Genomic DNA, 25,080 nt, shown 5'->3' with positions numbered 1-25,080 from the left:
GACAGTATCCCTGATGCATGCACTGTCACTGCTCACCATCATCCTGGCCTCCTCAAATGGTGACAGGACAGTGCATGCATCCTTGATCATTAGCCACTGGCGTGGTGAAAAAAAGCCAAGCTCCCCTGACCCTGTCCTTGTGCCATAATTGCACAGGTACTCATTGATGGCCCTCTTCTGCTTGTGCAGCCACTGCAGCATTGCCAACGTTGAGATTCACCTGGTGGGCATGTTACAAATGAGGCGGATCTTGGGCAGGTTGCATTCCTTCTAAAGGTCAGCCAGCCGAGCACTGGCATTATATGATCAGCGGAAATGCCCACAGACTTTCCTGGCCTGCCTCTGGAGATCCTGTAAGCCATGTACCTGCACAAGAACTGCTGCATCACCAAATTAAGGACATGAGCTAAACAGGGAACATGTTTCAAGTGTCCCTGTCGGAGGGCGGAGAGGAGGTTGGTGCCATTGTCAAAAACCACCATTCCTGCCTGGAGCTGGCATGGCATCAACCACCTCTGAACCTGCCCCTGCAGAACTGCCAGAATCTTTGCCCCAGTGTGGCTCCTGTCCCCTAAGCAGACCAACTGAAGCACCATGTGGCATCTTTTTGCCTGAGTGCTCACGTAGCCCCTAGAATGCCTACGGAGCCCAGCTAGTTCCGAGGTCAAATTTGCAAGAGACCATAGAGGAAGAAGAAGAGGGGGTGGAGGAGAGAGGTGTGACAGAATCACCACTATCAGCATTTTGGAGGAGTGGTGGTGGAACAAGCTCCAAAATTACTGTCCTGTCCTGCATCCTTCCCAGCTGGAAGCAGGGTTATCCAGTGTGCTGTGAAAGAAAGGTAACATCCCTGTCCATGCCTGCTGGACCATGAGTCAGCGGTAATATGCACCTTGCCGCTGACCTCCCTGTCCAATGAGGCCAAGACATTGCCTTTCACATGCTGGTAGAGAGCCGTTATGGCCTTCCAAAAAAAATGGCGTTTGGGAACCTGCCACTGAGGTACCGCACATTCCACAAATTCTCGAAAGGGGGCAGAGTGTACCAGCTGAAAAAGCAGCAGTTGGAGTGCTAGCAATTTGGCCAAACTAGCATTCAGCCGCTGAACTTGTGGATGGCTGGGACCGAATTTCTTTCAATGGTTTAGCAACTGGGGTAGGGAAATTTGCCTGCTACAATCGAATGTTGGTGTACCGCTATCAGATTTCCCGGAAGTGCTTTGGACACCTAATTCTACACCTTCATTCCTCTCAGTGCAGGTCTCTGTGAGGACTAAAGGTGTAGTGGGGTTGGAGATCCCAGCTAATGAGGAGCAAGGAGAGGTCTGCCTTGTTCTTTGGTGTGGCTCTTTTAAGTACTGTTGCCAACAGACTGCATGGGAGCTTGTTATATTCTTAATATCTAAAATTTTATTTGGCTTTATTATACTTTATTTAGAATATGAATTCTCCATAATTGTGTGAAAGATATCTCTGAATCAATAAAATCTCCAGATGGTGACATGCTGAAGCTGAAAAAGTAAACATTTAAAACCTGTCAGGATTTTAATGGATATTGTAAATCTTATATATGCTTTTAAAGACATTTTACTATGTAACTGCTATTTTGTTTAACGTCTAAGATTCTCTTCCCCCATTCTCTGTCATTAGGAGAGTAGTCTGTATGTCTGAAGAATACCAGATGTTGAAAAGCTCAGGTGTCCACTCCTTAGCCCTCACCCTTGTGAGAAACAAAAGGGGAGGTGATGTTAATAGGATAAGGGGTGTGTATATTTCTTTTGGCGCACATTTGGAAGCTTTGAGTTAATATAACCTAAAAGTTTCCTTGAAGAAGGTCTCTTTTTTTCATCCAGCCTGCTTGAGGCACAACATACATCTCAGCACACAGACTTTCTCCAGCTACTCTTCAGCATACAAAGGGTTATTCAGCCATTTCTAAAAGCTAAGACAATAGATCACATGGTCTAACTTGTAAGAACTCTTTTCATACCTTTTGAAACGAATGAACAATACTAGAATTTTAATCATTTATGAATCAACACATTCTTTTGTATCATTGTACTATTTTTGTAAGTATTATTTTTCTACTTTGGTGTGTACAATAAAACACACATTTTGATTTACGCTGACTCAGAACTAATTAAGGAAATTCATCTCACAATCGTAAGTTTGTCTTATTACAATATAAGACATATTTTATTACATTGGCTCAGCCAGACAGTCAATCATACATCAGAAGTTTTTCGACTTCCTTCCTTTGATCAGAGGGGAAAGAAGTGATGAACGGAAATTAACTTCGCAAAGATTGAAAAGAACCCAGAGAAAATTATGATATTGATGATTGTGAAAGACCAGAGAATATCAGATATACAGAAGTCTTGGCAGACGGTTGAATTTGAGTCCAGCGGGAAAACGGAAATGTTTTATATTTGGTGAGTAGAAAATTAATATGGAATTTGTAGATGTTTTAGCTGATGAAAGTACATTGGAATTTAAAGGTTTATCGAAACAGGTCTCTGATGCTGTTTTATGGAAATCAATGTATAATCAATGCTTTCAGGCAAATACTGACATTGAGAAGGATAGATTCTCATTACTTAAAACAAAGAAAAAAATTACGTAATGTAATGAAGCTAGTTACAGTTTTTAATACTATGCTGTTTGATATGCCAGGAAAACAAATGCAAAGTGTAACAGAAATTGCACAAATGCAGGAGAAGTTATATATTGAACAATTATTGACTGAAAAAGTTAAATTGGAATATAAAATGAATGCATTATTGCAATCGTTTAAATAAAAAGAAAGTCAAATTGTTTTTTTTGACTCAGGAAAAGATTGAACATGAGAATATTATAAGTCTACTTAGAAAGCAATTTTTGCAAGTTCAGTCTTCTGCACATGCTCAGTGTTCAACAAAAATGGATGCTCTTGAACATGTGACAAAGTCAGATGTGAAAGTTAAAGATGTTGACTCAGGAATTTAAACAATGGAGTCTTCTGATGAGTCAATTGTTAGTATTTCATCAGACAATGAATGTGGGAAGTCAATTGACTTCAATAATACTAATATTAAACAGAAATGTAAATTTCCATCGCCATATGCTCAGAGAAAAGTTTATGCAAAAAGAGCTACTCTTAAATGTTTTGTTTGCAAACGAGAGGGTCACATAGCCAGGTTATGTTTGTTGGCTAATAATAATAATGATATACAAAAGAGGTTGTATTATCCGAAAACCATGCCACAGCGTTATGAAGTATATTCTGTATGTTGGTGTAGTAATTTGAAGTATAGAGGTCATAATAATCAAACGTATTTCCCTTCTAAGATCCAGATGCAAAGATTGCAAACTGAAAATAGTCCATTATGACAGGAAAGGTATCATTATGTAGCATTTAACACTGTGAAAAACAATGTTAGCAGTCCTTAAATGAACTGCATGGATGGTAAGAATTTTCTGGTTGATGTTTATTTGCTATGAATAAGGTTATGATTTGAGCTTCAGAGATTTGGTTTTGACGTTTGTAATATTATTGAGGACTTTGATATATTTTTAATATTTTCAAGGATAATCCTCTGGATTATTATTTTTTTTATTCATTTTTCCTTGTTATGATTATTATGTTTTTTATTTTTGTTTTGTTCAGGCTAAACATTGAAAGGTTTAGTTCACCTGAAAAGGAGGGTAAAGAACAGCTTGGTACTCAATTAGCAACTGAATACCTTATGTTTAAGACAACAGAGAGTTAGCTGTAGGCAGTAGAACTACAGATACATTCAATTAGCTAAGAAAGCAGATTTGTATGGAGAATTCGTGATTTCATCCTGAATGGTTAAAATGTATGTTGTGAAGAAAATAGACACACAGAATTCTTAATTTGTAGAGAAACGCGAAGGGGTGATTTCTTTGCGTTTTTCTCCGGTTGTCACAAAATTATTATTTTGGTTCATTAGAACATAATCTTGTGTCATGACTAAAAGGGTTTTTGTGTTTCATATACCACAACACCTACAGGTGGGATTCACTAATGATGATGCTTTAACAATTGTTGGGATGTTGATTAATCATGTTTTTTTCAGTCTGGGTATAACAGCAAAATGTTTTTAATTCATTTTAATGGGTGTAAGAAAATATTCTCCTTTTGATCTTAAAACAGGAAGGAAAATGGCGTTTGTGTTTCCCCGTGAATTTTTTTTGTTTTCACCTCAAAGAGAGGCAATAGAGAAGTCAAAACGGTTGCAGATGTTATGCAAAAAAAATGGTCCCTCTACACATTTCCAGTTGAGAAAGGAAGTTAATTCATGATAAAAATTGTCATTGTGTTAGCTAAAAATATAAGTCTTTTATATTACAATATTTCTTGATTAGGAGATTATTAAGAAATAATTTGTATATATACTGATATGTAGTATTTGTTTTAAAGGTAAAAAGTATTGTATATGTTTAAAATGTTTTATACATAGTACTCATAGGCCTACCCTTAGGAATTTTAGAAGTAATGCCCATTGTTTTAGAAAGGTGGGAGGCAAATTGCTCATTCAAAAGTCGCGGCATTCTGAGGAACTGTATAGCCCAGCAGAACTTTTAAGCTAGTCTTAAAAAGGAAAAAGGTGGGGGTTGGTGTTTTAGGAGTAGAATCTTGTAACAGGAGGAGACAGTCAATTAATGGAGGGCACACATTCCAGAGAGATTTTCACTCCAGCACACACAAGACATATTTACAGCATGAATTGTTACATCCACACACATATCGGATTTAAATCTTCATTGTAAGAATAATCTATTTTTGATATTCTACAATTGATATTGTTCTTGTAACATTTTGTTATTTTGTTATTAAACCAAAATTATCTTTTGTACAAGATAAGTGGTCTATCAAGTTGACCAGGAACGGAAAGGTTTATTTAAAATAAAATTAAATGTTGTTAGCACAAGTCTAAGACAGAAGTAAATGGTGATTAAAGAATTGTCACATGTAAGGTCACACCCAGAGATGGTGAGATGCATGTCACAGGCGGAGCTAAAGTTTCAGGAGTTGAAACATGGAAAAATAATTGGGAAGGTCCATTTGACATTTTGGATGTTCAAGGGGTACAAATACCTTCTCAGTTCAGTGAAAAATGTATGTAGAAATAAAAATGTGGGTATAACAAATTGTATATGCCGAGATAATGATGCTGCATTCCTTTTTTCAGGAATGAATTATAAAAATCTAATCTGGAGGAATCATGGATCCCAAAAAGATGAAAAGATGTCAGCTCAACAAAAGAAAAGTTTTAAAGAGAGAAAATGTAGTATCATCACAGGATTCATCTTTTTCCTAGTGACAATTTTATCTGTGGTAAAATATATCACAAACTGTTCCAGTTATGCAGAGGTTAACAAGACTGAAGAATTACACAACAAAGTCATTGCATTATTCAGAAATAAGAGAGATGTAGACATTGATATCATTACAGATGAACTAAAAAATAAGAACATTGATATCATTACAAAGGACATAAATGAGAGAGTTATTGATATTAATGCATATGACAAAAATCATAATTTTAGAGATGTTGATATTAAGACAGCCCCCATACACCAATCCCCCATGTCCGCCGTAGGGGGAATATAGGGTCACTGCCACCTGTTATATATGTTTTTTCCTCTTGGCTCTGTCTCTCATTGATTGTCGGGTGAGTTAATCTCCATATTCCTTCTAGGTGTTTATAGATTCCTTCTAGGTGTTTATAGATATATAAATGATGTCCTTATTATTTTTATAATTGTTGTTAATGATTTATATGTTTTTTGTTATAATCTTACTTAGATATCCTCCTGAAGAAGCGGTTGGTCCACGAAACTAGTAGAGGAGACCCCCATACACCACCAGAATCAAATCCTCCTTTTTGAGTGTTTGTACATGCTATATATTCTGGGGTGTATTTTATCTATTGATGTTTTATACATTATTTTTTCTTTTGTCTTTTTGTTACTTTGTATTTTCATAAAAAAATTTACAAATTTCCTTCCTTTTAATTTTCTTTTGTGTTATCATAAATAAGTACCGGTATAGTCCAATTTAACTATTGGTCTGGGTTGGTTAATAGGAGATCAGCGTGGACTGCTGTCCCAATACCCCCACACCAATACTAGTTAAATCTGTAAAATTAAGTTTATTTAAGGCGTTACATTTCCTTGAATTTTCCCCAGTGACAATTTTATCTGTGGTAAAATATATCACAAACTGTTCCAGCTATGCAGAGGTTAACAGGACTGAAGAATTACACAACAAAGTCATTGCATTATTCAGAAATAAGAGAGATGTAGACATTGATATAAATACAGATGAACTAAAAAATAAGAACATTGATATCATTACAAAGGACATAAGAGAGAGTTATTGATAATATTAATGCTTAAGGTAACAACAAAGTCTGGGGAATGCCCAGGGAAAAACCAAAGCCTACTTACCACCAGCTCGCAGACAACCAAATTAACCTGTCTAACAGTATGCGTTAAAAACAGGGGTTTAGTCCGCACGCATTTGCAAACGCATGCGTGAGCCACAGAGCCACGTTAATGCATATGACAAAAAACATAATTTTAGAGATGTTGATATTAATACAGCAGAAGATTTGTATGTATTTGTATGTGTAGGACAGGGATATGATTGCTTTTTGCAATTGTATTTCATTCACAGCAATAATATTGAAATCAAAGTTAAAATAGAATCCAAAACAAATTTTGTTAAAATGCAGGGATATTATCGACTAAACAACAAAACCGGAACTTTTGAATGCAACATATTGTTGAGGAGTTTCTGGTCTATATATTTAAAAGGTAATGATTCAACAATGTGGTCTGGAGATGTTACTAATACTATGTCAAGATCTGGAAAATCACGTTATCCCTAAAATCAATTTTATTGTCTTATTCAAAGTTTCGTTAAAATATTAGATCCAGAACATTTAAACATCATAGGAGATGAAAAATTGGACATTGTAAGAACATGGGATTTTAAAGTAACAAGAAAATTTAATCAAATAAGGGTAAAAATTTATATTTCTATAGTTGATAGGATTGTTCCAGTTAATATTTTCCCACAATCTTTGAAAATTATGGAAGATAAAGATAATTTGCATTTGATATGTAATACAAAAATATCTTTACCTCAAAATTCATTGTTAACTTGGAAAAGGAATGATGAGTTTTTGGGTAGTTTTCTTTACAGTTCTACTATCATAATTCATAAAGGAATTTTTGGTGGTGTGAATTGGATCAATGATACATTTGTTTATCAACAAATGAGAGTATCTTTGAATGATACTGGTATATATGAATGTTGCAAATCAATAGGAAATTATCCGGTGAAATGTGCTAAGGCAAGTGTTATTGTAAAGTCTCCAAGGAAAACGCCATGTGTTAATAAAAAAAGTTTCACTGCAACTCCTTTTCAGATTAACCATTTCCAATCCAGAACTCTTTTGAGAGAGGGAAAGTTTGTCATTATTTTGTGGAACTTTAATTTTTCAGAATGGAAGATTTCTACAAGGTTTCCACAATGTCAAGGACATCTGGTTAATATGGAATTGGGTATTGAGAGATGGTTTGGAATTAACAATAGAAATTATAACAGAAATAAGCGTGGTATTGTTGAAGATATTTTAGGAGGGATTGGCACAATCAGGAGTATAACAAATAGTATGGATATTAATACTTTAAAGTCTGATGTAGAAACCGCTGGTTTAGTGGGGAGTAATGGTATTAAAATACAAAAACGTTTAAATCAGATTTTAGAAAATATGGTTATTAAAACAGCTAATATCATGGGTTCATCCATTTTACATCTTCAAAATATTACTCTTGATTTGATGATAAGTGAACAACATTCTCATATAGCCAGAGCATGCTTAGAGATTCAAACTGAATATTCCACTAATTTTAAAATAATTGCGCAAGCATTTCAGAGTGGAATAACTCCTCTTGGCATTTTACAGAATTTACCCAGAGAATATGTACCGTATATACTCGAGTATAAGCCGAGATTTTCAGCCTCTTTTTTGAGGCTGAAAGTGCCCCCCTCGGCTTATACTCGAGTCATCGCTGTCTGCCCGCTCGATCAGCGTGTCGAGCAGACAGACAGCGGCCATTCTACAATTCAAAAGCCGCGCCTCCGGCTCCGCCTTCGCCTGTGATAGGCGGAACACTGAATTTCCCAGCAGCCTGTGTTCCGCCTATCACGGACATCGTATCATCCTCGTACTACGGACGAGGATGATACGAAGGCAGTGATAGGCGGAACACAGGCTGCTGGGAAATTCAGTGTTCCGCCTATCACAGGCGAAGGAGGAGGCGCGGCTTTTGAATTTTACAATGGCCGCCGAAGAGGGCACGGGACGGAGGCAAGGCAAGGCAAGGCAAGGCACGGCACGGCACGGGACGGGACGGGACGGAGGCAAGGCAAGGCACGACACGACGGCAAGGCACGGCACGGCACGGGACGGAACGGAGGCAAGGAGGCAAGGCACGGGACGGAGGCTCGGGACAAAGGTAGGCTGGACACACACACACACACACACACACACACACACACACACACACACACACACACACACACACACACACACACACACACACAGGGATGGGTGGATGGATGGAGACACACACAGGGATGGGTGGATGGATGGAGACACACACAGGGATGGATGGATGGATGGATGGAGACACACACACACAGGGATGGATGGATGGACACACACACACACAGGGATGGATGGACGGACACACAGGGATGGACGGACACACAGGGATGGACGGACACACAGGGATGGACGGACACACACACAGGGATGGACAGGCATGTCTCACCCTCGGCTTATACACGAGTCAATAAGTTTGCCAGTTTTTTTGGGGGTAAATTGGGGGCCTCGGCTTATATTCGGGTCGGCCTATACTCGAGTATATACGGTATATGCTATAAATCATACAGATTTATGGGTAAATAAATGGATAGGATGCAAACAGGATGTATGTTATAGTTCTTCTATGATTCCAATAGCCGGAAAATAACACATTTTGGTTCCAATCACTGTTTTGGGATTACCTGTCAGCAATACACAATTATTATACTATAAGTTACAGTATACAGATTTTGTATTTAACAATGAAAATTCTGAATTAGAACAATTAGATCTGTCATCATGTTTACAATTCCAGTCTAAAGTTATCTGTTTACCTAATCAAGAAAAATGTTTATTTCATTCTTGTTATCATAATCACACATTATGTTCAGCAAGAATAGAAAAAGTTGAAACAATTTCTGAATTAATTACTCATGTAGTTAAAAAGAAGGCTTGTTTTCAGATTATGTCAGATACAGAAAGGGTTAAAACTTTTTTCTCTTCTTGTACAAGTACAGAAAACCTAAATCAAGGTTTGTATTGTATAGAAGGAGACATTGTTGCAATAAGTTTTAATGGGTTGAGAACAAATTTAACAAATATGTTTATGAAAAATATTAGCGCTCTTCCTACACAGTATAATATTTCCCAAATAGATGAATTTCCATGGGAAAAATGGGCAAATATAATTCAAAAGGATAAAGGTTTATTAATAGTTTTGGCTAAGGAATTGCAGAATGAAGAAGTATTGTTTAAACATGAACAAGGTAATTTGCAAGAAATATCACATCAATGGTCAGAATTTTCAGGAAGTAATTGGTGGAAAAAATTTAGTAATAGTGTATCAATTTGGGGAAAAACTTTGATAACTTCAGCAGCAGGAAATATTTTATCACATCCTATTGTTATTCTTTTTATTATTATTATGTTATTTCTTATATTCCAGTTATGCTTGATGTTTAGAATGAAAAAATTATATTATCGAATTAGAAGTGAAATTAGGAAAGGAGATGATTTATTGCAAAATAAGCTTAAAAGGAGAATGGGTTTTGGAGTTATGGATTCAGTTACACATGACAGAACATTTGGAGTTATTGAATCAAAATCTGCGTGATTGAGACATGAATGTTTTGAATGGATTTATATTTGAAAATATGATTAGTATTCATATTTCAGAGGGGAATGTTATATTCTTAATATCTAAAATTTAATTTGGCTTTATTATACTTTATTTAGAATATGAATTCTCCATAATTGTGTGAAAGATAACTCTGAATCAATAAAATCTCCAGATGGTGACATGCTGAAGCTGAAAAGTAAACATTTAAAACCTGTCAGGATTTTAATGGATATTGTAAATCTTATATATGCTTTTAAAGACATTTTACTATGTAACTGATATTTTGTTTAAAGTCTAAGATTCTCTTCCCCCACTTCCTGTCATTAGGAGAGTAGTCTGTATGTCTGAAGAATACCAGATGTTGAAAAGCTTAGGTATCCACTTCTTGGCCCTCACCCTTGTGAGAAACAAAAGGGGAGGTGATGTTAATAGGATAAGGGGTGTGTATATTTCTTTTGGCGCAAATTTAGAAGCTTTGAGTTCATATAACCTAAAAGTTTCCTTGAAGAAGGTCTCTTTTTTTTCATCCAGCCTGCTCGAGGCACAACATACATCTCAGCACACAGACTTTCTTCAGCTACTCTTCAGCATACAAAGGGTTATTCGGACATTTCTAACTTGTAAGAACTCTTTTCATACCTTTTGAAACGAATGAACAATACTAGAATTTTAATCATTTATGAATCAACACATTCTTTTGTATCATTGTACTATTTTTGTAAGTATTATTTTTCTACTTTGGTGTGTACAATAAAACACACATTTTGATTTACGCTGACTCAGAACTAATTAAGGAAATTCGTCTCACAATCGTAAGTTTGTCTTATTACAATAAAGACATTTTATTACAGAGCTAAACATATGTCTGGTCAAGCATGTGGTGCCCAAGTGACTGCTGTTTTGGCCATGCTTGATATGCTTCAGACATATGTTTCAAATAGCAACGGTGTGATCTGCTGCACACATCTCAGAAAAGGCCCACACCAAAGAACTTTTGAAAAAAAACGCTGAGTCAGCAGCACCCTGCACATGCGGAGCTCTGCTGTGTGATTCAGTCAGTTGGCTGTCCATAAGCTGGCCTCTGGAGGGCATCCTGCCTCATTGGAGATGTGCCTCCTCCTCCTCCTTTCTTCTCCTCCTCCTCCTCTCTTCTATCAGGCACCCAAGTAGTCAGTGACCTCATAATCCCCTCCCTCCTCGCCACTGGAGCAAACCTGGCAGTATGCTGCAGCCGGGGGAACATGACTGCCAGTTTCTTGTCGTTCTTGGGCACCCCCTCTCTCTTGGCTCACGTTACTGCCTTCATCATCAACCTGGCTGCCATCATCGGGGCCTTCAAAATGCAGTGCATCCTCCTGCAGCATGTACCTGACGCTGTGGTCGAACAGTTCAGGGAACTCCTCAGGACATGATGGTGGGGCTAGGGAAGGAGAGACAGATGCCATTGAGGCGATGGAATACGCCACTTTGGCCGCTGCATTGGCAGCCAAACTTGTCTTAGCCTGGGTGACAGAGGATGAGGAGGACGAGGACGGCTTTGTGATCCACTCTACCAACTCTTCTGCATATTGTAGCTCAACACGGCTAGCTGTAGAAAAAAAGGACAAGCGTGCCCCAAGGCCACGTGCTGAGGATGCACTGTGTCCACAATCAGCACTGTTGGCTGTAGACACAGAGTCTGCTTGCCCTCTTTTAGTGGCCTGTGAGCATCTGCCTTCATTTGGTGGCCTTGCATACATGCTGTAAAATTGGATAAGCAAAACACCGACTGAAGTTTACTAGAAAAATTTCACCAGGAATGGCCTGCAGTCATGTATATATACTCGTCTAAGAACCCTTTCAAGACTTCCTCCGATCCCCTCCACAGGATAATTACATCATCGATATACCTTTTATATAATGCTATGCCTGGCCTAAATTTGTCATAGATCTATTCTTGTTCCCACTTACTTCAGAAAATGTTTGCCACACTAGGTGCATACTTTGCACCCATTGATATGCCTTTATGTTGGCGAAAGTACGATTTATCATGCCAAAAGTAATTGCTCTTCATGGCCAGTTCTAAGGCTTCGATAATACATTTCTCTTGTGGATCTTCTAGTTCTGATGATCCTTTTAGGACCCATTCCACGGCCTTCAAGGCATCATGTTGTCTAATATTTGTGTAGAGTAAATCTACGTCTATACTGCATCTGGAATATGCAGTTCAGCTTTGGGCTCCAGTTCACAAAAAGGATATCGGGGAACTGGAAAAAGTGCAGAGAAGGGCAACCAAACTGATAAGAGGTATGGAGGAGCTCAGCTATGAGGAAAGATTAGAGGAACTGAATGTATTCTCTCTTGAGAACAGGAGATTAAGGGGGATATGATCAACACATAAAAATACATAAGGGGGGGGGGGGGATATGGTCTCCATGTATAAATACATAAGGGGGGATATGATCTCCATCTATAAATACATAAGGGGGATATGATCACCATGTATAAATACATAACAGATTAAATAATATACACTGATTTGAGTTATTTTCACGTAAGAAATGTAGCAGAATACAATACATATTATATAAGGAAATACATTTATGAAGAAAGATTATTTATTTGCAAAATTTTAAAACAGAAACAAAAAAAACACAATGTTTTTTTCAAAATTTTCAATCTTTTTTTTATTTATTTGGCAAAAAAATAAAAACCTCAGCAGTGATTAAATATCACCAAAAGAAAGCTCTATTTATGTGAAGAAAGAAAAAGGATAAAAATATCAAATATATACAGTGTTACATGACGAGCAATTGTCAATCAAAATGTGACAGCTCTGAAATTTGGCCTGGGCAGGACGGGGGTGAAAGTGCCCGGTATTGAAGGGGTTAAAAATGTGCTGGGGACTCTCTTTTATTGTGTTGTGTATTGGGGTGCTCACATGTACCTGCAGATCGAGGCTCTCACCATTTTTTTATTTTTTTGGGGATTCGGTGCAGACACATCACTGGGAATCTTCAGGTGTCTTGTAAAGGAGATGTCTGGACTTCTGGTGTGTTGCTTCCTCTAGGTGAGCCTGCTCTCTGTTTGTGAATTGCTATATATGTCCCATAGTTGGGAACTCAGATAGTCCAGGGTATCAGACCACACTTACCAGAGGTGCCTTCATGCGGCAGTGCGGCTTCTACATGGACAGTATTTACAAACGTAGCAACAAAATCCTCTGTTTTTAACCCGAGTGACTGAAATAGATTATTATTATTATATTATTATTATTATTATTATATTATTATCAGGGAATTTTTCTCACAGAATAGGTGCAGGTACTCCCAACTTCTGAGTCACCTCTTGTCTCCGCCCCCTACCCACCTCCGAGCAATGTCCCTTAGTTCCACCCGCTACCCGCCTCTCAGTACCGCCCCTTTTGGAGAATATTCAACCAAGTATTAACCACTTAAGGACCGAGCCTCTTTATGAGATTTGGTGTTTACAAGTTAAAAACATTTTATTTACTAGAAACTTACTTAGAACCCCCAAACATTATATAAATATTTTTTTCTAACACCCTAGAGAATAAAATGACGGTCGTTGCAATACTTTATGTCACACTGTATTTGCGCAGCGGTCTTGCAAGCGCACTTTTTTGGGGAAAAATACACTTTTTTAATTAAAAAATAAGACAACAGTAAAGTTAGCCCAATTTTATATTGTGAAAGATAATGTTACTCCGAGTACATTGATACCCAACATTTCACACTTCAAAATTGCGCCCGTTCCTGGAATGGCGACAAACTTTTACCCTTAAAAAGCTCTATAGGCGACGTTTAAAAAATTCTACAGATTGCATGTTTTGAGTTAGAGAGGAGGTCTATGGTTATTGCTCTCGCTCTACTGATAGCGGCAATACCTCACATTGTGTGGTTTAAACGCTGTTTTCATATGCGGACGCTACTCATGTATGCGTTTGCTCCTGCGCGTGAGTTTGGCGGGATGGGGCGCGTTTACATTTTTTTTTTTATTTTACCTTTTTTTTTTTTTTTTTTTACACTATTAAAAAAAAAATCTTCCCCTCACTTGTCTCCATGCCTAACTGGAAGAAGGATCTGATTGCCTCCCCCACTCCCACTTTTATCTGAAAGAGGACCGCCCGCTGAAGAAGAGGATACCGGGGTTATGGTAGCTGTCATAACAACAATATTCCTCTTCAAAGTAGCGACATAAAACGATGGTGGGTGCTCTGTAAGTGGTTAATTTGTGATGCTAAGTAATATATATGGAATGTGCTAATAATAACAAGAAAACCAGTAAAATGGATCCCCTGCAACCAGCAACAATAGACCCCCTCTCTCAGCAACAATAGAAACCTTCAGCAACAATAAATCCCCAAGCAACAATAGATTTAAACAGCAAAAATAAATTCCCCCAGCAACAATAGATCCATTTCAGCAAATATAGAACCCAACAACAGCAACAATAAAATTACCAACACCTACAGTACACTTCCTCGGGAACAATAGACCCTCCAGCAACAATAGATTCCCCCGCAACAATATATATACAGTATGAATAAACCTTCTAGCAGGCAGCAACAGTAGACCCCTTCTGAAATTGTAGACCCCTCCCAGCAACCAAGAAACTCCAAACAACGAAAAAAAGCCCCCCCCCCCAGCAACCATAGACTTTCCCAGAAAAATAGACCCCCTCCCCCCACCCACAACAATTGATGCCCCCAATAACAATAGATCCCTAAGCAGCCAGCTTTAATAGCCCTTTAGGACACCCCAGCACCCGTTGTCATTACATACATTTAGTGCAGGAGGTGCCGGAACCTCGTTCCTCCACGTTCCTGCTTAAAAAAAGCAATTTATTATTATTATTATTATTATTTTGGTGGGTAGTATAAATGTATATATACACTGTATATGTCATTGTTATTTTAGATCTGCAGAAGCCAGTTTCCTGGCTGTCATCTTTATCCTCTTGCTTCACTACTATGTGTCCCATGCCCTGAACAAGTAGAGATAAAGATTTCTGACTTTACAGATAAGCAGACTTGTTCCAGCTTAGTGATCGGTGGACAGATTGGACAACTTGGAGGGGGAAGGGGGGCTGCACATATACTGATAACACCTATCACCCCGAATGGCCAATAAGCACTAAGCCCTGATGCCATGTGACTTATTCATGACATACAGTATGGCCGCCCTAAAACGCAATGATAATATTTTGAGAAGGCAGTTCATTATAATCACTAATAAAGCTAAAAACGTGCTAAAACATCTACAAATCCATTCCATACATTATATCGGGAGTCCTTCTTCTTCTTCTGGGGTGCGCTGGTCCTCATTGCCTGGTGGAGATAATAAGTTCTCCCTAAATATATTTTGTATGATCTCACCAATAGACTGTCTCAGCTTCTGCTTCATATCTCTCCCCATGAAGACGTAGAGTATTGGGTTGATGCAACTATTGAACATGGCCAGAGGCTGTGAGAGAAGGTACAGGATGCCCAGTACATCATTGTGAGTGTATTGCACGGTTACTCTGATGATGTGGTAGGGGGCCCAGGTGATGAAAAACACGACAATAACACTTATTGACATCTTGATGGTTTTTCTACCTACTTCAGAAAATCTGATATTTTTTACTGCAAAAGCCAGATGAATGTAACAGATACAAATGATAATAAGAGGAATCAGAAATCCAAACGTTGCACATGTGAGAGAGAGGGACTCTATTATGTGAGGTTCTGAATAGCAGAAGGTGATGTTATCAAAGGTGTCATATGTATTGTAGATGGTGATGTTATGAAAGGTGTCATATGTATTGTAGATGGCGATAGGCAGACACATCACGAAGGACAACATCCAAATAGCCAAGCATATCATCCACGCCATTTTGATTCTTCGGTGATTTCGGGCCCACACGGGATGGACAACCAGAATCCATCGGTCAATGCTGATGGCCACCAGGGTGAAGACACTGGTGAACATGTTAAGGAAGAGGATGAAAAATAACATCTTGCAGAGAGCAGGTCCGTACAGCCATGAGGAGTAGAAGAACTGCACTACAAGGAATGGAAGACACAAGCAGCACATGATATCGGCCAGAGCAAGGTTCCCAAACCAAACAGTGGTCACGGTCCGCTCCATCTTCACTCCAGTAACCCAAAGCACCAGAGCATTGCCGGGGACACCCACAAGAGTGGTGAGAGAAAAAAACAGGGTTGTGATCAAATTCTCAGGGCTGTAAACCGTGGTTGGTTCCATTTCACTGCTGACATTGAACATCTTGTTTACCTGTAAAGACATCAAGAGTTACTTCATCTGATAATTAATCAATTCAGGGCTTTTTGTCTGCCATTCCGGCACCTATGGAAACCCTCTTCACCCGGACAGTGCGGGTTTTGAATGGGGTTTCCAGTGCAGGTGTCTCCCTCCCCTGCCTGCGCTGTTCAGCGCTCTGCCCGAGTCCCCGGCGCTGTGTGAGTTTTGCGGTGCGGTGTTGTGTAAAGCACACAGTGTGCTGTGAGGCGGGGGGTGGGGGTGGCGAAGCGCACCAGTGTCTGCTCAGTGCAGAGTCTGCAGACACACAGCCCCGGCCTCTTCCCCTCTGCAAGCCGAGTATACATACCTCCCAACATTTACATTTTGAGATGGGAATGAGGGACACCTACTGCCAAACGTATGTAGGCATAGGACACGCCCCCACTGCCACACCCCTTTAAAGGAGACTTAACCCCAACAAACAAAATACAAAAACATACTGTTTAGATTCAAGATGGTGCTACTACAAGACCAACAAATGGTACAAAACAGATTATAGCGCACTCTTTCAAGAATGACATTTATCCTGCAAGGATAGTTACAAACACCTGAACATATTAAAAATAAAATACGGGGCTTTGGTCACACAGCTATGGAGTATGTGTCCTGTCCGGAGTGCAGTTTGCACAGACAGAGCCTTCCTGCCGCGCATGCCAAGGGGCACAACCGCTGGGTGGGTGCAGAGCTGAGGGTCCTTCCTTTCCTCAGCATTGCTTAACTTTCCTGAAGTTCACAGTCCACAAGTTTTCCGGTGTGGGACTTGTCATGCTGGTCTTTCCAGGGACATTGAAGATCGCAGTCTTGTACCCTCTGCAGTCCCATCCTGGCATATTTACTATATTGTCCTGTGCTCACTCAGTAACCTTTATCTGATATTTTCTTCTCTATTTGTGGGGTGCCTGTGGATTGCTTTGGATTTTTTGGGATTTTTTTTTGGTAATCAAAAGGAGCTTGAAAGTGTTATAGAATGCACAATGTGGCTTTGTGAGCAGTTTGGATGGGGTTGGGTTCAGTAGAGCTGATTTGGGTTTTTGGATCGAGGTACATTGCCCTACTGACACCACCCACTGCCCTACTGACACCACTCACTGCCCTACTGACACCACCCACTGCCCTACTGACACCATCCACTGCCCTACTGACACCACCCACTGCCCTACTGACACCATCTACTGCCCTACTGACACCACCCACTGCCCTACTGACACCACCCACTGCTCTACTGACACCGTCCACTGCCCTACTGACACCACCCACTGCCCTACTGACACCACCCACTGCTCTACTGACACCGTCCACTGCCCTAATGACACCGTCCACTGCCCTACTGACACCGTTCACTGCCCTACTGACACCGTCCACTGCCCTACTGACACCATCCACTGCCCTACTGACACCATCCACCGCCCTACTGACACCATCCACTGCTCTACTGACACCATCCACTGCCCTACTGACACCATCCACTGCCATGCTGGCACCATCCACTGCCCGACTGACACCAACCACAGCACTCTGTCATCTCCCCACGACAGTCCCCTCCCCCCTTCAGTTAGAACACACATGAGGGAACACAGTTAACCCCTTGATCGCCTCCTAGTGTTTAACCCCTTCCCTGCCAATGTAATTTACACAGTAATCAGTGCACTATCATAGCTCTGATCGCTGTATAAATGTGAAAGGTCGCAAAAATGTGTCAAAATTGTCCGATGTGTCCGCCATAATGTCGCAGTCCCGATAAAAATCGCTGATCGCCTCCATTACCAGTAAGAAAAGAATAATAAAAATGTGATAAATCTATCCCCTATTTTGTAGACGCTATAACTTTTGCGCAAACCAATCAATATACGTTTATTGTGTTTTTTTTCTACCAAAAATATGTAGAAGAATACCTATCGACCTAAACTGAGGGAAAAATGTAGCAGACGTTATCTGCGTTGTTTACACAGTTTTGAGGCATTGTGACTTCTGAGGGAAAACATCACAACTGTTCCTTGGAAATGTTAGGCAATGACACTTTCACAAGTCACCAGAAGTAACTGTATGAGGCGTAGATCTGACCAAGACAAATGCACCTTGCAATAAAAAATAATAATAAATGAGTTAGGTAATAATATTTAGTCTGAAAGTGAAGATAAATTTATATACTTCCATGTGGTACCATTTCCATTGATCTACCGTACTTTGTCGAGAAGTTACGAGACATCATGGTCATCAGACACCCCCCTCCCTTGTAGGCAAATATACCCCCCATGTGTATAAATCATTATTGTGAAATATCGTGAAAACTTTATCCAACCAGAACCTTTATCACCTGTTTTCTAATTCATCTAATCAAATAATGTAAGAATTAGCACATTTTATCTCGGAGGTCGATCATTTCTCAAAATGTGTAGACCAAGACCAGAGTAGTTAATTAAAAACGTATATTGGGATAGGAGAAGGGTATGTAGCGCCGACTCCTGAAGAGCACACACTATGTGTTTTTTTCTATTTAAAGTTCCTAGAACCGCAGTTTGGTTTTGGGTTTAATTATACCAAATTATGATTTCAGTAACAGTCTAGATGGATGGCACTGTGTTCTGCTTGGCCACAGGTGGCGTTGTCATCACTGGCAAGTGTGAGAACGCAGTTCAGCTGGGCGCATTGAGTGCCACTTTTTCTCAGAGCCAGCCCAGTGGGAGTGTCATCTTGCTGTGCATTCTGGGAGAGGGTACTTAAGGTACTGACATCACGTGCTTCGGGGTTTCCGGTCCAGAAGATCTTTCTGTCTGTTTGGTCCTGGTGCTCCTGACCAGCCCCCCATGGCTCTCATGGCCTGGGGTGCGGATCCATCCAATTCCGAGTCTCGGGGCTGGCTAGCCCAAGGCAAAGTAACTGGAGGGAGGAATCGGAGGTGGTCCGGTGCCGTTTCATCTGTGGAGAGGCCCAGCAACTAAGGAAGCAACCAAGGGAGGGCTCTTCGGGAGAAGACCACGCTGAAGGCTGGCTTCGCAGAAAGAGCCTGGAGGCTTAGTTGAAAGACCCCAAGTGAATGTACACTCGTATGGTATCGCCAGACCGATTGCAAGATACTGGTACCGTATGAGGGCTCTCTAAATTTGTCTACATCCTTCAGTTACTACAAGTGTGCTACAACAAGTCTGTGGCCAAGACTTTATTGAAATGTTCTATATGCAAGTCTGTGGCAGAGGCTTCGCTTTATCTGAACACTCTATCGGCTGCTAGGCCTAGTGAGAGGAGATCTATCCGGTAGCTGTGAGAATCCAGTTGTGAGTGGCTATTCGCTGGATTTCCATAGTGAGAGACTTCCTATTTTGAAAAGTTCCAAGAGTACCTGAATTTTCTACCTAAACCCTCATTGAGAGACTGTGTTTGTCTACTGCTTTTTTGCGAATAAAAATCCTTAGAGCGGATCCAGTGTCAGTTTCTACAATCCTTTGGGCCATCTACCTCAGGAAACCCCTAGACATACACGAGGTCAAGAAGGTAATGGTAAGCCCAACAAAACCAGCCGCTCCTTCGGGGGTCAGTGCTACAGATACAAAGTTCAGTAGTATTTTGAGGACACCTATCTTCCTCCTAGAGATACTGAGCACAGTCCAAGCAAATAATGGACTGAACGTGGCCGGGACACCATGAACAATGTCTATGGGGTAGTAGCAGCACACTCACTGATGTCCTTGGATAGTTGGATTCCTCCTTCCAATATCTTCCAGACCCAACTCCAGTGAATTCTCTAGACCTGATCCCCAAAATGAAGTCTTTCAGTCACCTCAAGCAAAGCTCAGTAGAATAGACCCCCCAGCTAGTAAAGCTGGGACCTTGATGAGAAGTAGGAAAGGACAGCTGGACTACCCAGAAGGGCAGATAAGACCCTAAAGGGGGATAGGACCCCAAAATAGAACCAATGTGTTGTCAGCAGAGGTGCCCATTAAATAAAAAAAAACACCTGATGATCACACATTGGTTCCATTTTGCATGGTTATAGTACAATCCCTTCACTTCTAATGGCTGTTTGGGATAAAAAATAACCTTGTATCACCTGTCTCTGACTTCCTATATCTGGGCTGCAACGTTTGTTGCGGCATTCCAGAATAGGGAAGACTTATCCTGGTGGATTCATAACTCTGTGACGAGTCTAAAAGACCTTGTTGTATGACTGTGTAGAGCTCTCACACTCTTATGCCGCGTACACACACTCGGACATTCCGACAACAAAATCCTGGATTTTTTTCTAACGGATGTTGGCTCAAACTTGTCTTGCATGCACACGGTCACACAGATCTTGTTGGAAATTTCCAAACGTCAAGAACGCGGTATCGTACAACACGTACGACGACCTGAGAAAAATGAAGTTCAATAGCCAGTACAACCCTTCTGCTTGTTTCTGAGCATGCGTGGAATTTTGTGCGTCGGGATGGTCTACACACGCTCGGAATTTCCCACAACGCATTTTGTTTTAGGAAAATTTTTAGGAAAATTTTAGGAAAATTTGATAATTTTTTCCCGAACGGCATCCTACAGGCATCCTGAGCCCTATTTGCTCCAAACTGGTCCCAAATGGTTCCCCACGGCTGTGGGAACATTACAGGCTGGCATGCATGGGCGTCCGCAGGTAGGGGCAAGGGGGGTCAAGTGCCCCCCTCCTGGAATCAGGGATCAGACCAGCACATTCAGCACAGCGGCATCACTATGAGGGTGCAGGCAGCCAGCGAGGTGACACCATCAGGAAGCTATCAAGCCCCCCATCAGTGTACTGTGACTGTGAGCTCTTTTCCCTGCTCAGTCCAGCAGAAAAGGAGAAAGGCGAGCTGCGAGCTGTCAGCGGTTTCTCCTGCTCGCCGCCCCTTTCTCCAGTCAGGGAGAAGAGACGACGGCTCTCACCAGGTTCCCCGCCCAGCTTCCTGCCCGCTCCATTCCTTCCCCATTGGCCATAACTGAGGGCCAATCAAAGGAGACTGGGAGAGGAGAGTAGAAAGAGAGCCACGATACCCAGCGCCAGACAGAGAGCCAGGCTACCCAGCGCCACCAGAGAGATAGCCACGCTACCCAATGCCAGAGAGAGCCATGCTAGCCAGTGCCAGAGAGAGAGCCACGCTACCCAGCACCACCAGAGAGAGAGCTACGCTACCCAATGCCAGAGATAGAGTCACGCTACCCAGTGCCCCCAGAGAGAGAGAGAGCCACGCTACCCAATGCTACCAGAGAGAGCCACACTATCCAGGACCAACAGAGAGAGAGCCATGCTACCCAGCGCCAGAGAGAGAGCCATGCTTCCCAGCACCACCAGAGAGAGAGAGACACGCTACCCAGCGCTACCAGAGAGAGAGCCCCACTACCCAGTGCCAGACAGAGAGAGCCATGCTACCCAGCACTACCAGAGAGAGAGCCATGCAGCCCAGCACCACCAGAGAGAGAGCCATGCAGCCCAGCGCCACCAGAGGGAAAGACTGAGATACTGCCCCCAGAGAGAGAGAGAGAGCCACGCTACCCAGTGCTACCAGAGAGAGAGACACGCTACCCAGTGCCAGACAGAGAGAGCCACGCTACCCAGTGCCAGACAGAGAGAGCCACGCTATCCAGGACCAACAGAGAGAGAGCCATGCTACCCAGCGCCAGAGAGAGAGCCATGCTTCCCAGCACCACCAGAGAGAGAGAGACACGCTACCCAGCGCTACCAGAGAGAGAGCCCCACTACCCAGTGCCAGACAGAGAGAGCCATGCTACCCAGCACTACCAGAGAGAGAGCCATGCAGCCCAGCACCACCAGAGAGAGAGCCATGCAGCCCAGCGCCACCAGAGGGAAAGACTGAGATACTGCCAGGGTACAGACATGCTACACTACTGACCACAGACTCCCCCGAGGAACCCAGAATGAGCGATCATCCAGCTGGAGGCATCACTGCTGTAGTTTCGCTGGGCCTGGTAAGAGGGCCTGTCGGCCATTATCCATTACTTATCCTAGGAACTGTACTACGCCTGCTGTCTCTGACCATGATAATGTGAAAATTACATTGTCGAAAAAGGGACGGCACATGGGTGACCCTAAAATGATGTCTGCCCTGAAAAAAGTTCTGCGGACACCCATGCTGGCATCCATGGTGAAATACAGGCCACCTGTGACAGCATCGACAGCGGAACAGAGGGCCCGATACCGCTGGCAAGATGGCACTGGGACATAGGCAGAACAGCATGACATGCTGCTGCAGCCAACTGTCGCTCTTCACAAGCAGCAAGCTGACATGGTGAGTGAATCTGCCCCTGCTAATAGAGACACACAGCCTGACTGGCTGCGGTCCCAGGACCCTCACATGGACAGTGAGGATAGTTCCAGCCCAGGCTCCCCCTCCACTGAACCTACTTTAGCCACCATTATGCTTGCAATCCAGGACTGTAAAGCCTCACTCACTGCCCAGATAGCATCAGTCTGCATGGACTTTTTTCTCCTGAAGCAAGATGTACAAAACTTAAGGGACAGAGCAGGAGACGCAGAAGAACGCATTATCTCCCTTGAGGATGTTGTCCATCCCCTGTCTGCCACAGTGAGGGATCATACCGGGGAAATGGTGGCGCTTCGTGCCAAAATTGACGACTTGGAAAATCGTTCACGTAGGAACAACCTGCGATTCGTTGGATTCCCTTGAACATGCAGAGGGCCCTCACCCTGAAAAGTTCCTTTATAAATCACTGAGGGACATTTTTGGGTCTGAAGCACCATCCTTTTCCCATGTGAATAAGCGTGCATATTGCACCCCTCTGCGCCCCCCACCCTCTAGAGCACCACCCCGCTCCATTATTGCACGGCTCCTCAACTTCCAAGACAAGGTTGCTATCCTACATCTTGCCATGGAGAATGACCCCTTAAAATAAAATCACAATACCATTTCAGCGTACCCCGATTTCTCTGTGGATGTCCAGAGGCAACGCATCTCCTTCGCGGCAATAAAGGCCCGACTACGCACAGAGGGTCTTTCCTACGCCATGCTTTTCCCCGCCAAGCTGCGCGTCATTCATGATGGTAAGGCACACTTCTACACTAACCCCAAAGAGGCTATGGCATGGCTCAATGACCGATATGGAGTTCCACCAAGGCGCAGAGCTGTCTAATGCCTGAGGCTCTAACCCCTAAAATTCCCATCTACGTTTACCCTGAGCTGGACACGGATCCACCTTTTCCCCTACACACGGGAGTTCTTCTACTTTGCCCCTGCGGAATGGTCTGGGTTTCCATGAAGATATCCCACTCTTCCCTACAGCAGACCTGAGAAGAACTTATATCCTGTCACACTCAACCCTTACAGATCGGACTTCCTTCATATCATTAGATCTGAGCCCCCCCCCCCCATAAAATGTACTGGTGGTCTACTATGCAATTTATTCCATCTACTATTGAACTATGCTACTTCCCCCATAACCAGAACTGTTCAAGAGTCACTCTAGACTCCATTAAACCCTCATACCAGTTGGTGGCGAGGCCACAGGACAGTCCTCCCCCAGATCGGAGGCTGGGTTTTCAGGGTTTTTTAGTTCAGGGATCCAGGCTTGATATGTTGGGGTTGGCCGAGCAGGCAGGGAAGCAAAGGTTTTTTTTTCCTCTTTTTTGGGACACTGTCATTTTTGATTTTTTTGCATTTTTTGAGGTCGCTGCCCAGGACAGTTTATTGGTTCTTTCTGGTTTATACAATAATAGCTTGTGCCTATGTAGAGGCAAGAATATACAGTATGTTGTAAAGGCAATTGGGTATGCTCAAGATGGCACGGCCTATCAGGTTTTAAATGTGAATGCATTTACATTGCTATGTGACTATGGTATGATGTATAACTTAGAATGGCGAAGCCCTTAAAGATAGTGTCATGGAACACTAGCGGTATAAATGCACCTCAAAAGAGGTCCCTAGTCTTTTCAGTTTTAAAAAAAATGGCATCCCCATATTATCTGCCTCCAAGAGACTCACCTGACTGGCACTAAAGTGAGAACCCCTAGGCATCCATGGTTGGCTCAATCTTATCATTCCACCCACACAAACTACTCCAGGGGGGTATCCATTTTACTAGCTAAATCTCTTCCCACTGAAACTTTACAAGTTAACACAGACCCAGATGGGAGATTCATTATACTTACCTTACAAATTTCCTCTGTGACGTTTACTCTCGTGAACATTTATATTCCTCCCCCATTTTCGGTGGAAGTACTGTCCAAATTGTCACTGCAGCTGTTGACCAGACCCCCTGGACCAATACTTTATGTGGAGGACTTTAATGCCCTATTAAACCCAGGCGTGGATCGCTTGGGGGGTGGTGGCAGATCCTTTCCCTCTCTTTTGGACTGGATGCAGATTTATGACCTTACAGAGATATAGCGATGGAAGCATCCAGACGTGAGCCAGTATGCTTGCCACTCGGATTCTTTCCACACCATGTCTCGGATTGACATGGCATTTGCCATGGCGGATACTCTTCCCATTGTCACTGTAGCTACTTACCTACCCAGAGGAGTCTCGGACCATGCTCCTCTCTCTGTGGATCTTGCCCTCCTCCCGTGTTCGGGCCACCCCATTTGGCTTCTGAACTCTTACTGGCGGGAGGACGAGGTAGTGCAGGGGGAGTGTATGAAGGGTATTACGGAATACTGGAAGGACAACTTGGGAACAGTAGACCTCCTCCACGGAATGGGAAGCCTTTAAGTCCACACTGAGGGGCACCTTTTATGTCCATCACTGGAGTCATACGGAAAAATAATAGGCAACTTACGGGGGAAACTAGAAACT

At 42.1% G+C, this 25,080-nt stretch overlaps 1 pseudogene; it reads right to left on the bottom strand.

Annotated features, from left to right (window-relative positions):
* Positions 1-15,261: 15,261 nt before the first annotated feature.
* Positions 15,262-16,252, bottom strand: LOC143973678 (C3a anaphylatoxin chemotactic receptor pseudogene; annotated as a pseudogene).
* Positions 16,253-25,080: the final 8,828 nt, after the last annotated feature.

Source organism: Lithobates pipiens, unplaced genomic scaffold (genome assembly GCF_037356315.1).
Source record: "Lithobates pipiens isolate NorthernLeopardFrog02 unplaced genomic scaffold, aLitPip1_a1.2 Scaffold_91, whole genome shotgun sequence".
Taxonomy (NCBI): Eukaryota; Metazoa; Chordata; class Amphibia; order Anura; family Ranidae; genus Lithobates; species Lithobates pipiens.
Note: the sequence above shows the minus strand (reverse complement) of the source record. Positions and strands in the feature narration are given on the sequence as shown.